The sequence below is a fragment of the Peromyscus eremicus genome, chromosome 4 (genome assembly GCF_949786415.1).
Source record: "Peromyscus eremicus chromosome 4, PerEre_H2_v1, whole genome shotgun sequence".
Taxonomy (NCBI): domain Eukaryota; kingdom Metazoa; phylum Chordata; class Mammalia; order Rodentia; family Cricetidae; genus Peromyscus; species Peromyscus eremicus.
This window is the reverse complement of record NC_081419.1, coordinates 103044778-103057666: the sequence shown is the minus strand read 5'-3', so window position 1 is coordinate 103057666 and position 12889 is coordinate 103044778.

Sequence of the window (12889 nt, the reverse complement as noted above, 5' to 3'; positions counted from 1 at the left end):
AACTAATCAGGAGGACTGAAGTGATCACCATCCTCGGAGCCTATACCAGAGTGAACCCCTCTCACCTCACTGGGGCAGCCTGGGCTCATGCCCCAGACATCTGGGGAAGGAAGTCACCTTGTGCTGAAAGCCACCCTCAGGGTCAGCAAGGTTACAGGTCACCCTGAAAGCAGGGCCCTTCCTCCTGAGCCCCTAGAGCCCCTTCAGATTGGGATGAGGAACCTCTGCCCCTTGCTGGTGCCTCCATTTGGGGGTTTGGCCCCTGGACAGCAGCATCCTATCTGTCACCCCAGGCTGGCCAAGGTGGGACACACTTGGTTTTAGAGGAACAGCTGGAGAGGGAGTCCCCCAGACATGTATAGAGGTAGGTTTCTGGGAGGGAGAGGCTGGACAGTCAGTGGTCCACCAGGCCAGAGCCAGGCCCCAAGGACCACCTCCCCACCCCCCAGCTGCCCTCACCTGGCAGATTGAAGAGCGTGTTGAGGACATGGAAGCGAGGGAAGTCGACCCCTCCGGATGAACTTGCTGGGGTAGAAACTCCATCTCTGTTCTAGGAGGAAGTGGGGTGAGTGAGCCCTCTCTCAGAGGCTCCCCGAGGCCTGTAGACCTTGGCCAGTCTCTCCCCCCATCACTACCCCTCTGTCGTGTCTGGCTAGCATTTGTTTTGTGGTGTCTGGACAGTCATCCAGAGCCACTCCTCTCCCGTCCCCCGAGTCCCTCCATCCTCCAGCTGCCTCCCACCTCCCACCCCTCTATCTCTTGACCCTTACTCTGAAAGGACGTTGTGAAGCCAGGGACATCCAGCAGCATGTTTCTGTGAGAGCCCACCTTCAGCAGGTTCCCACAGAGTGAGTCAAACACCAGCCTTCTGGGGAAAGCGTGTGGACAAGGGTTCCAGAGCAGCCGTAGCGTTCCCCTCAGCCGAGCTCCCACAGCTGATAAGGAAGATGGGGTCATGTATGTAGGATCTCATGAGGACACCTGGCGCACATCAGCCGTTCAGGCAGCAACTTGAAGGCCAGAGTCTCACAGGCCAGGGACTTGTAAGCTGCAGAAGGGTCGAGTAGATTGACGCTGGTGTCTGGTTGCCTTTCTCATGGTCCCTCCCATCCCCAAATGCCCTGCACTCCAGCCCTCTCTACCAGCCACAGTGTAGTCCATGTGAAAGCTGCAGTTGACAAAAATCCTGGGAAGAAGAGAGAGTTGGGATGTTGTCCCCCAGTCCGGCATTGAAGACCCTGCTGCTGGTAAGTGTGCAGAGTGGGCATGTATGTCTGAGCATGCTCGTAAGAGTGAGAATGGGTACATGTGGCAATGCGTGCGTGCAAAGATACAGATTGGATGCGTGTGTCAGAGCATACACGTGAGTGTGCAGAATGAGTACATGTGTCTGAGAAAATAGAGCATACAGAGTGGGTGTTCATGTCTGTGTGTGCATGAGAGTGTACAGATTAGTTATGTGTGTCTAGCTATGTGTGTAAGGGTGCAGAATGGGTGCATGTGTCTGAGCCTGCAGAATTGGTTTACATGTCTGCGTTTGCATTGAGCATGTATTGTGGATGCATGTGTGCTAGTGAGTATACACAATCAGTAGCTCACAATCTTTGTTTGGAAACATGTTAGGACCATTCATCTTTGGAATGAGAAGGGTGATTGTCAATGTAAGGGGCTGCAAGTCTCTGAATGGGGTCAGTGTATTCAAGTTCAGAAATGTGTTTGACACAGTTGAGTAGTATATGCCACCAGGATGAAGGGCAGAGACCTTTGGGGGAATCATGAAAGGAATTCCCTACCAACGTGTCCAGTCAGTGTTTCCTCCTGACAAGTCACTGCCATCTACAGAAAAGTGTCTCTATGATGCCCATGCCTGACTGTGAACGGAGAAGAGTCACTGTGTGTTGCTGTGACATGCGGGACATTTAAAGGTTTATCCACCCCCATGCCAAATGCCCGTCTCACCTCTGTGCCAGTCATGCATCTGTCCTGGAGAGGAACCCAGGCTCTGCTGGGCTCCTGTGGCTCGTGCACACTGGCCACCACCCAGAGTCAAGAGGAGGCAGCGACCCCCTCCCCAGTCCCAGGCAAACTCCCAGCGTGGCCCAGCTGCCCCCTGTTCCTCAGCAGCTTGGGACCACCTGACCCACCTGGCCCCACCCTGTGTTCCTCCCTCTGCTGCCCTCTTTTGAGGGTGGAGTCAATAAAGATGGCTTTACCATCTCTCCCTCCTTCAGGACAGAGGTAAGAGTCAAGGAAGAACAATTAATCTACCCTAGGCCAGTTCCAGGATTTAGACAGCCAAGGACCTCCTAAATTGAGGCAGTTTGGAAATCAAGCAAGCACAGGAGTTCCAAGGTGAGGATTCGGTGCTTAACAATAAACAATAAAACTATAAAAGAGTCTTTCGCAAATACCTGAAGAGCTTGGCCTCTTCTTTATACACGAGTCTAGTACCGGTTAATAAATTTCCCAGCTCGAGAACAATAAAGGAGAAATTGCCAGAGGGGGTAAAGCAGAACCCTAGACTCTCTGGGTAGGGTACCAAAAGGAGACAGCAAAGCAGAGCCACTGGGACCACCTAGTGTAGAGAGAGAGTAGCCCTATGTCCCCTAGTGCCCCCAGCTCCCCACCCACCCCCAAATGCTCTTACAACAGAACAGCGACTTTCATCCAGAACAGTGGCCTGGATCATCCAGGAAGACTTAGATGACAGGCATGGACTCTTCTTAAAAGGAAAGCAAGTTTGGGGCTGGAGAGACGCTTAAGTAGTTAAGTGCATTGATGACTCTTCCAGATAGACCAGGTTCAGTTCCCAACCTCTCATGGTACCTCACAACGTCTACAACTCCAGTTCCAGAGCAACCAAAACCCTTTTCTGGCCTCCACAGGCATCAGGTACACAAGTGATACACAGACATATATATCTGCAGGCAAAACACCCGTACACAAAAATAAAATACAATTTCAAATAAAAAAAAATTAAAGGAGGCCGGGTTTGTGATTTATTTTAGAAAATTTTCTCTCTGAAACAGCTAAAGTAAATGAAGTTGGGCATTTTAAAATGGAGATACCTTTAAAAACTGGTCTAGGCATGTGCTTATGGTAGAGTGCTTGCCTAGGAGGCATGAGGCCCTGAGTTCAGTCTCGGGCCTGCATAGGTGGGCAAAAAGGCCATCCTCTGCTACACAGAGACTTTGAAGCCAGCCTGAGCTAAATGAAATGATGTTGCTTAAAACAATAGGGCTGGAGAGGTGGCCTCGTGGTTAAGAGTGCTCGCTGCACAACCCTGAGGATTGGAATTTGGATCCTATGTAACATACGAGGTATCCCTTGTTTGCCTGTAACCGCAGCTCTGAGGGGGCTGGGATAGAAAGATCAGAAGGCCCAGGTGCAGGGAGAAATAGTCTCACAAAGGAATAGGTAGAATATGATAGAGAACATAAGGCCTTCCAAGAAAGCAAGCAGTCACACACCCCCAAAAGAAAAGAAAAGAAAAGATCAAAAGACCTCAAAACAACAATAAAAATAAAAATAAAAAGCATGTCTATGAAATGGGTCCTGTGTTGGCAATGTCAGATGAGCAAGTAATAGATGAGGCAGAGTCCACAGATCCTAGGCCAGGTTGAATGGATGCAGAGGCAGGTGGACTCATGCCTGCGTGGATGGGTGACGAGTTGCCAGGCCATATATGGCAGCCTACATTGATGACCTCAGAGGAAAATCAAGCTTCATAAATGGAGATTTCCGGAGTCTCCTGCACCCATGATTTTGTGCTACCCTCACAGCTCCCTTCATGTGCTCTTTCCCACATTAGACACTACTCCTTCAGGTCAAAAAAGAGAAAGAAGAGGGCCACCTGCTTACAGGAAGTCATGGGACAGTCCTAAAGTGTCACATCAGGGTTGACAATGCTCCCCAAGAAACAGAGAATACCTAACAAAGTCTGCCACAGGAGGCATGGAAAGCCCTGCTTTGAGTTACTGGTCAGAGTCGTCTAAGACTCTCAAAAACGTTTAGGCTGTTGCTAGTGCTCTTGGTTCCCCACCAGGAGGAAGGTAAGCCCTTATTGTTGAAGATGCCATGTACTTCAGACACAGGGCTCAGAGGCCACCTGAGCTAGACCTGACCTGAATGTTTCCTCTCTGAGGACTAACTTTCAGGGTACCAGAAGACACAAGCAAGCTCCCAAAGGAGGGAAGCAAACACCAGTCCTTCCCAGCTGTGATGCCTATGAACCACAACAACGACCAGCAAGGCACAATAGCTCTCAGAGTGCAGTAGTAGCATACCTTGATGGTGACCAACCGCTCTCTAATTGGACTTAAGACTTGCTCAACAAGAGGGAAATCATGCCTGCTACTGGAAACCTAGCCAGCTACCCAGGGCCAGTGAAGTCACGGATCTTGGAAGACCTACAACCACCACTTTACTAAACCAGCCAATCCCGAACTACACTCTAAATATTTGTCCTTATACCCATAGGTAAGCATAGTCCTCATTCTCCATCAAGGACACGTCTCTTTGCAGCAGACAGAGACCATTACAAAAAACCATGACCAATCAAAATGCAGAGCTGTAGAGCCCAGTCCCAGTGGATACATCTACAACACAACACCTACTCCTAAGGCTCAGGAAACATTTTGGAAGAGGGGGAGAAAAGATTGTAAGAGCTAAGAGAATCAGGGAGTTTGCTGTGAGGTTGTGTCTCCTAGGATTGTCAGAGAAGCTTCACCCATAAAGTCTCACCTACATGATTGACTAACCAGGAGCTGAACAGGGACAACCAACAACAATAGACATGATGTCAAAGTGGACAGGGGTTGAAGGGGTGGAACCCACAAGGGGTCAACCCTACACAAAGAACTGAGCAGCTAAGGAACGCTCAGAGTGAGAGAAATAATTTTCCCCACGAAGAGCACACCAATTGGCTAGCCAATATCAAGCGGTCAGCCCCGAAAACATGTATACCAGCATCATTATACAGACTGAGCCGGTTGTGTTTAGAAATATGTATGTCTATATATACATGTTACAAAAATCAATTTTAAAAAAGAAGCCATGAAAGAGATCAAGGAGGGGTATACGGGAGAGGGTTTAGAGGGAGAAAGGAGAAGTGAGAAATGATGTTATTATATTATAATCTCAAAAATTAAAAAAAAAGACATCACACAGGTGGAAAGAGTGTGTCCTTTTTTCTGTGGCTGAAACTCCCCTCGTGTCTGGGGGTAAAAACACCATCCACTGATGCTCAGGCAGTGTGTGGCTTCAGTGTTTCCCAGGTCACTTCTCCAAGTACACCTCAACCATGCACAATTGGCCACGCTGCTAATTAGAAGGTGTCCCATCTGGTGGGTACTAGCTGGTCTTGACTGCCACAGTTGGGGTGGCTGGAGCATCCTTGTGTTAAAACCTACTGCACTGACATGTCCTTACTGTGTCCTCAGCTGCTCCTAGCTCCAGATATGGCTGTTTGTCTACTGAAGAGCCAGCAGGGTGAGCCAGGAACTGTTGCTGTAGAGCCCTGACTGGCCTTGACCTTGACCCATGACTGCAAGTGCCAGGACCCACTGCACTCCATGCACTTCAAGAGTAGGTTTTGCCATGTATCAGGCCTCATAACTACCCCTCCAGGTGGGCCCATCGTTTGCAGAATTTAAAGGTGATCAGCTACGACACAGAGTGTGAGAACAACCTTGCTACTCTTACAGAGCTAATGAGTGGCCCAGTGGGGCTAGGTCCAGGCAACTGGGCACCAATGTCTTTATTCTAAACCACTAGGTAAGACCTCCTCTGCCCAAGGTCCTTACAAAAGTCCTTTGACTTTTCAATGTCCTAAAAGGTCAAGGAAGGGTGGGGAAAGGTTCTTGGCTTAACGGAGGCTAAAGAGCTATAGCAAACAATTGCAACCAAGTTCTACTTCAGGGACATAATACAGTGCTGGGGACATTGTTAGATCTACAACTACAATTGGAATAAGGGTGGTAGGTTAAAGGGAAGTGCTGCCTTGATGTAAACCTAAGGCACAGATGACTTTACTGCAGGAAGATAAGAAAATATCCCCAGTCTTGGGAAACACTGACTGAAGGATTTAGGGTAAGTGTCACAGTGTGGTCACTAACCATCATATGTTTCAGAAAAAGCAATCAAGCACCTGGACATACATACATACAGACATTTGGCAAAATGGTGGGGGACCATGGTAAAACACATGGGACAAATGTTAGCAATAGAAGCCATGGGGATGGCTCAGTGGGTAAAGAGGGGATTGCCACCAAGCCTAGCAATCTGAGTTTGATCACAGGGACCCCACATGGTGGAAAGAAAGAACCAACTCCTACAAGTTTTCCTCTGACCTACACATATGTGCTCTGGAGTGTGTGTGCACACACACCAAAAAACCAAACAGATAAATAAATATAATAAAATTAAATAGTTTTTAGTGCTAGCAATGGATCAATCTTGGTTAAAAATTATGTATTAAGTTATTATTGTATGACTTTTCATAAACCAGAAGTTATTTCCAAACTGAAAATGTGTGGACACGAATCCCTGCCCCCTCACCCCAGCTCTGAAGCTCTTCTCTTCTGCCCTGCCTTCTGAGCGCTCTGCTTAGTGACTCTGATCTGCAGATACAGGAAGCAGAAACAGGACCAACCTGCTCAGAGTCCCCTGGAATCTCCTACCTAGAAGTGGACCATAAATGTTCTTTTACATCTGTCTGTTTGAGAAGTGTCAAGGTTGGGACTAGAGAGGTGGCTCAACAGTTAAGAGTGCTGATTGTTCTTCCAGAGGACCCAGGTTTGATTCCCAGAATCTGCAGGGTGGCTCACAACCAGCTGTAACTCTAGTCCCCGGGGGAACCAGAGCCCTCTTCTGGCCTCTGCAGGCACTGCAGACACATGGTGCACATACATACATACATACATACATATATGCATACATACATACATACAGGCAAAACATCCATACATATAAAATAGAATAAAATAAAGGCTTAAGAAAAAGATACATTTTAAAAATTTTAAAAGAAATGTCAAGGTTGGGACTGGAGTGATGACTTCATGCAAGCATGAAGACCTGAGTTCGGATCCCCAGTACCCACGTAAAAGGCTGTAGCACTGCAGGTCAAGAGGGCAGCACAGAGACAGGAAGATCCCCGAGGCTTGCTGGCCAGTTAGTCTAACGAATCAGTAAGTTCCATGTTCAGTGAGAGACCATGCTCGAAAAGCAAGGGGAAGGCTGGGTGTGGTGGTGCACTCAGGAGACAGAGGCCAGAGGATCTCCAAGAGTTCGAAACCATCCTGGTCTACATAGTGAGTACCACAACAGCTAAGGCTATGTAGAGGGACCCTGTCTCAAAAAAGAAAATAGAAAACCAAGGTGGAAAGCAATACAGGAAGCACACACACACACACACACACACACACACACACACACAGAGTGCAACACATATACAAATACACGTGTCCAAGTCAAGCTTGTGATGGATTTGTATCCTGGATGCCTACACTCAGGTCAACAGAGCAAGAAAGGATCTTACCTTCCACATCACCCTAGATCACTGCGGTCTAACCATGGCAGATTTGGTAACATGGGACCCACTCCCTAGGGCTGGAGGGGGCTTCTATCCTTTTTAACTTGGGAAAACCCTCTGGTGGTGACTAGAAGCATCCTCTAGAGTCAGTTGCTAGGGCTTATTCACACAAGGAGACTGAGACACATGGACTCTGGCTGTACATCAGAGAATCTTTGTAACAGGAGTCTTAGATGAGGAACTTAAGAAAATAGGGTTTGTATTTTCACAAACCCAATAATCGGCCTGGTGCTTGCAGGCAGAAAGGAAGTGGACCTTAGGAGACAGCAACGGATGGGGTGGGACCATAGCCAGGCCATCAGAGCCCAGCCCGGGGTTTCTGGCCCCAGCAGCCTTCTTAACTCAGATATGGTACGTTGCCAATGGGCATGCTCTGGGGAGGGACCTTGACTAGACTATGGCCAGAGGGTAAACTCCATTTGCTGGGGAGGGCGTGGAATGTTAAATCCCAGAAATAGCTCTGCCCTTCCCAGGACAAAGGCTGCTCCCCTCCTTGGGTGGGGATCATGAAGGGAGAATTTTCGGGTAAGAGATTAAGAAATTCCCAAGCACCTGCTCCTTCCATCATAGCAAAGGAAGCTGCTGGGAATCTGTGATGTGAGTGTAGGTGCAGATGTGGATGCGGGCACTGCGTGGATGAGGATGTATGTGAGTGAAGATATGGGGGGCAGGCATTTGGGGCCCAGGATGGGAAAAGGATGTGCCAGTCCCTGACCCCTGGTCTCAGGGTGGAACCTCTGGGGGACTGCAGTTATGGCAAGAGTGGAGAAGGGAGCGGAGCACAAACATGGCAGCAACCCAGCCCATCCTGCCTGTGGGGGAGAGCACAGCTTTGGTGCTGGGGAAGCCAGAAGCCATAGGCTCTCCATTCAACTGTACCATCAGAGCGAGGCGCTTAGCTGGGCATGCTGGTACATACTCCCAGCACTTGGGAGGTGGAGGCAGGAGGTTTAGTAAGTCAGGGACATCATCCAGTTACATCACAAGTTTGAGGCTAACCTAGACTACATGAGATTCTGTCTCAAAGAAAGAAAAGAAAATCAAGACTCTTCAGGGGCTCCTTCTTTAGATGAAATTGACCACTAAGGAGGTGCCTCTGCTACCCCATCTGGAAAACCAGAGGGACCACAGCTCAGCAGCTGTGCAGCCCTGTGCAAGAGTCTAAGGGTCACAACTGGTGGAGGGCACACGAGACTGGAGGAGCAGTTAAGTCTCTCATGCTTGACAGATTGTGGAGAGGGGAGCAAGGAAGGCTCTAATCAGACAGAGAGGGTGTTGGGAGATTGAAGAGAGCCTGAGGCAAGGCCTGAGGCCTGAGGAAAGTCATCCCAAACCACAGCAAACACTCTCAATTATACTGAGATCTAGATAGAAGATAACTTGAGGGAGAGGACCTCCTTAACAAGAATCCCCAACTTTCCTCGCTGCAACCTACAAGACCTGGGAGCCAGGCTGTAGGTGGAGTCCCTGAGTGTGACTTCCAGCCGCTCACAAAAACACAGCACAATACAACACAACCAGGAAGGGATACAGAGATACACAGGCTGGGATTCGAGTCACACAAGCATAGGCCAGAGCCGAGGGACCCAGAGCACACGGAAACTGTCTGGGAGTCAGAGATGGTGCCTGTGTCCTTTGCTTCCTATACAGAGGTCACTGTAGTGAGACAGAGTCATTGAGCATCTGCCTCATGCCTAGCCTGAGCTAGGAGCTGAGTCAAAGCCCCGAGTCACACATGTTACTTGTCACCCTTCAGTCCACAGTCTAAGAAGGGCGATAACTTGCCTTAGTAGACAGCAGTGAACAGAAAAGGGCTCCCTGTGCCAACACCGCCCCAGGGAGGGGTGCATGGGAGCAGCCTTCCTGTTGTGCCCCCCTGGGAGGGAAGTGGTCATTATCAGTCCCTGACTTCTGGAGAAGGCTCTCGAAGGCCCCCCACTGTGCAGCCTCCGGGCCTGCAAATGGAATAACCCGAGATGTGTATGCCCAACTGCTGAAAAACAACAGATTCTCTCTTCTGACAAAGTTCTGCTTTCTCCTTCCTGAGAAGCTTGAGCTAGCTGTTTCTGTGTCACAGGGGTGTGTGTGTGTGTGTGTGTGTGTGTGTGTGTGTGTGTGTGTGTGTGTGTGTCTCTGTGTGTGTCTGTGTCTCTGTGTCTGTCTGTCTGTCCAGCTGCTGTCTCTGAGTTTTGGCCTCATCCTCCCTGGCATCCCAGCCACTTCCTTTTCCAGACTCCTCACATCCTGATTAGTCAAATGACTCGCTGCCTGGCTGCCTTTCCACACTGCCCATCATCTAGGCCCCCCACAGCTCCTGCCTGGGCTCCTGCCCCAGCTCTCAGCGACTCTTAAACTCTGAGTGTTGAAGGGGAGGGTTAGCCGTATTATTAATGAACTGGGGAGACCTAGGCCAGAACAGATGTGGGAGTTGCAGGTCTGTCGCTCCTAATCTGAAACACTGCTGCCACAAATGCCTCTGAATCCCACATTTTCTAAGCTGGAGACTAATACAATTTACTGTATGTATGCAATCACACTCTTGGTGGGACCCAGGACAGCAACTACTGTAGTCAGCGGATGACACTCAATCTACTATGTGACTATATTAAGGTAAAAAACAAAAAACTCATGTAGGTGGTGGCCGGTCAGGGCTTGCCACTGAACGAGCATGGCCACCTCTCCATTTTGGGTTCAAGGGATTGAGATGAGGGGCCTTACGTCAGTGTCTGTGACAGCTGGAGACTCAGCACAGAAGGATGGCTAGGGTGAAATGAGGCGGGAGGGACCTCAGAGCTGCGGACTGAGGAGCTAGGACAAACAAGAGCACTGAAGACAGAGGAATCCCACAGAGGAGGCTATAGAGAACCAGGGAGGGAGCCGGGAGAGAAACTGGAAAGGTCTGGGCAGAGCCCTGGTGCAGGGGCAAACCGCAGGTCAGCCGATAGAAGACTCAGACGTGCTTGGTAGCGGTGGAACTGGTGGTGAGACTGGAGAAGTGTCAAAGGGAAGCAGATGACAAGGACAGGACGCCGCAGCCCATGACAAGCTTCCCTGGCTGGCATCTCTGCCAAGAAAGAGAACCAGGGCTCTCAGAGCGCCGCCAAGAAGCTGAAGGAAGGACAATTCCAAACAGAAGTGTTGTAAGAGGTGCCTGAGAGACGGCTCAGTGGTTGAGAGCATGTGCTGCTCTTCCAGAGGACCCAAGGACAGGAGTTCAGTCCTCAGCACCCCGAGTGGGCAGCTCAGCTGCCTGAAACTCCAGCTTCAGGGGATCTGACGCCCTCTTCCGGCTTTTTCAGGCACCTGAATTCATGTGCACATTGCCCAACACACACATATACAGCCTCTCTTTTGGACACACATGTGTGAACACACACCATGTCCCACACTGTTACAATGGCACATGGGATAAAAATTTTGGAAAAACAGAAGAGGCATCACTGGCCTCTATACACAGGCCCTGTGTGGGGGCCACCTGGCCATCAGCTCCCTTGACCCACTGGATGGTTCCTCCAGGAGGTTTTTTTGGTGCCCATGCCAAGCAACTTCTGAGAAGTCACCTCCCCCTCCTCCACCTCCTAGCCAGCCACTCCAAGGCATGAATGTATGTGACACAGGAAATACCAGGAAGGTAGAGTGAACAATGAACAATGGTTGTCTGTCACAGCAGGACTAGGAATTAATGAATTATTCTCAGTCTCCTCTGGTTCTGAGGTTTACTTCACGAGCCTTCACGTTCTCTTCAATAAAGCAGGTTAAATGAATTTTTAAAGAGGATCCTTTCGAGAGGCATGAGGGTGGCAGCCCCACTGGGGCGACTGTTGACAAGTTTCTCAAATTCACACAAAGCTAAAGACAGGCTGCAGCAGGACAGTGGCGCCTGCCTGCCCGGCACAGCCTCAGAGGACCTGCTAGGTCTCCTCGGGGTTCTGGCAGTCCACACTAAGCTCTGAGCAGAGATTCTAGGTCGGCAGGAGAGTGACCTAATTAAACACACAAGCTTATTCTTAGACCAGGAGGCCCAGTTAAGGCCCCTGGGTAGCCCAGCCCAGAGGCACAGGCCTGGAGGTGACCGCACAGGACTCTTAAATGGTTCTTGCTTGTTTCTGATGGTTGAAGTACCACACACTCATTACGGGACCTTTGCAAAATAGTTAAGTGCAGAGAAGGAACTGTTAACCCAAGAAACCTGCCAGTTGGGCTTGTTTTTTTCTGGTTTTGTTGTTGCTTGCTTTCAAGTTTTGTTTGGTTTTGAGATAAGGTCTAACTATATAGCCCTAGTTGGCCTAAAACTCTCTGTGTAGACAAGGCTGGCCTCAAACCCATGCTGCCTCCCAAGTGCTGGGATTATGAGCGTGTACCGCCATGCTTGGCAAAATCCCCTGGTCTTTTTAAATACACATTTATGTATCTGAGGAGAAATACTTGTTCACATAATGTAAGTTTAAGAAACAAGAAAATTATGAGTTTGCACGATTGACCCCTAATCTGCTATGTAAATGTAGCCTACAGGCATATGTCTGTAGTTCCTTGTCATGTTTATCTCACTCATAATTATAGAAACATCTTCCCCATGTCATTACACATTCAACTATTGTGTGTGTGTGTGTGTGTGTGTGTGTGTGTGTATATGCATGCAAGTCCATGTGTGTGAGAATTCTTGTGTGCAAGTGAAGATATGTGCTTATGATAGCACATGTCTCCTATCTCCCCATAGGAGCACTGGCATTACAGACATGTGCTGCCATACTTGGCTTCCTTATAGGGATTCTGGGGGTGCAAACTCAGGGCCTCACATTTGCATGACAAGTGCTTTGCACAGCAAGCAATCTCCCCAGCCCCAGTAACTTGATTTATAAAGACTTCAAATATCTATCATATAGAGTAATGTATAAAATATGTCCCTGTGGTGGGGCATCCAGATTTTCACCAACATCTCAGTAATGAATTTCCTCATCTTTAAGCTAGGTTTTAGAAGTAAAAAATTATTTAGGACTCTTGCAAAATGACTTCCTGAGAATTCACAGCACCTAACGTCACCACCGGTAAAGTCGGGGCTGTCACAGGGCTTGTGTCATATCCTGATTCTTGTAAACCAGCTAGTGCTAGGTCCAGATCAAACTGGATCAAACATAGAGCCAATGTGAGCAGGTGACTTCATCCTGGATCCATTCGGGACTTTGTGACCAAGCCTAGCCCTGCACCCTTCCAGCATTAGTCAGCGCTCACGAGGTTAGGCTGCTGTGACAACCCCAGAATTTTGGGGGATTACCACAAATAAGATTTCATGCCCAATTA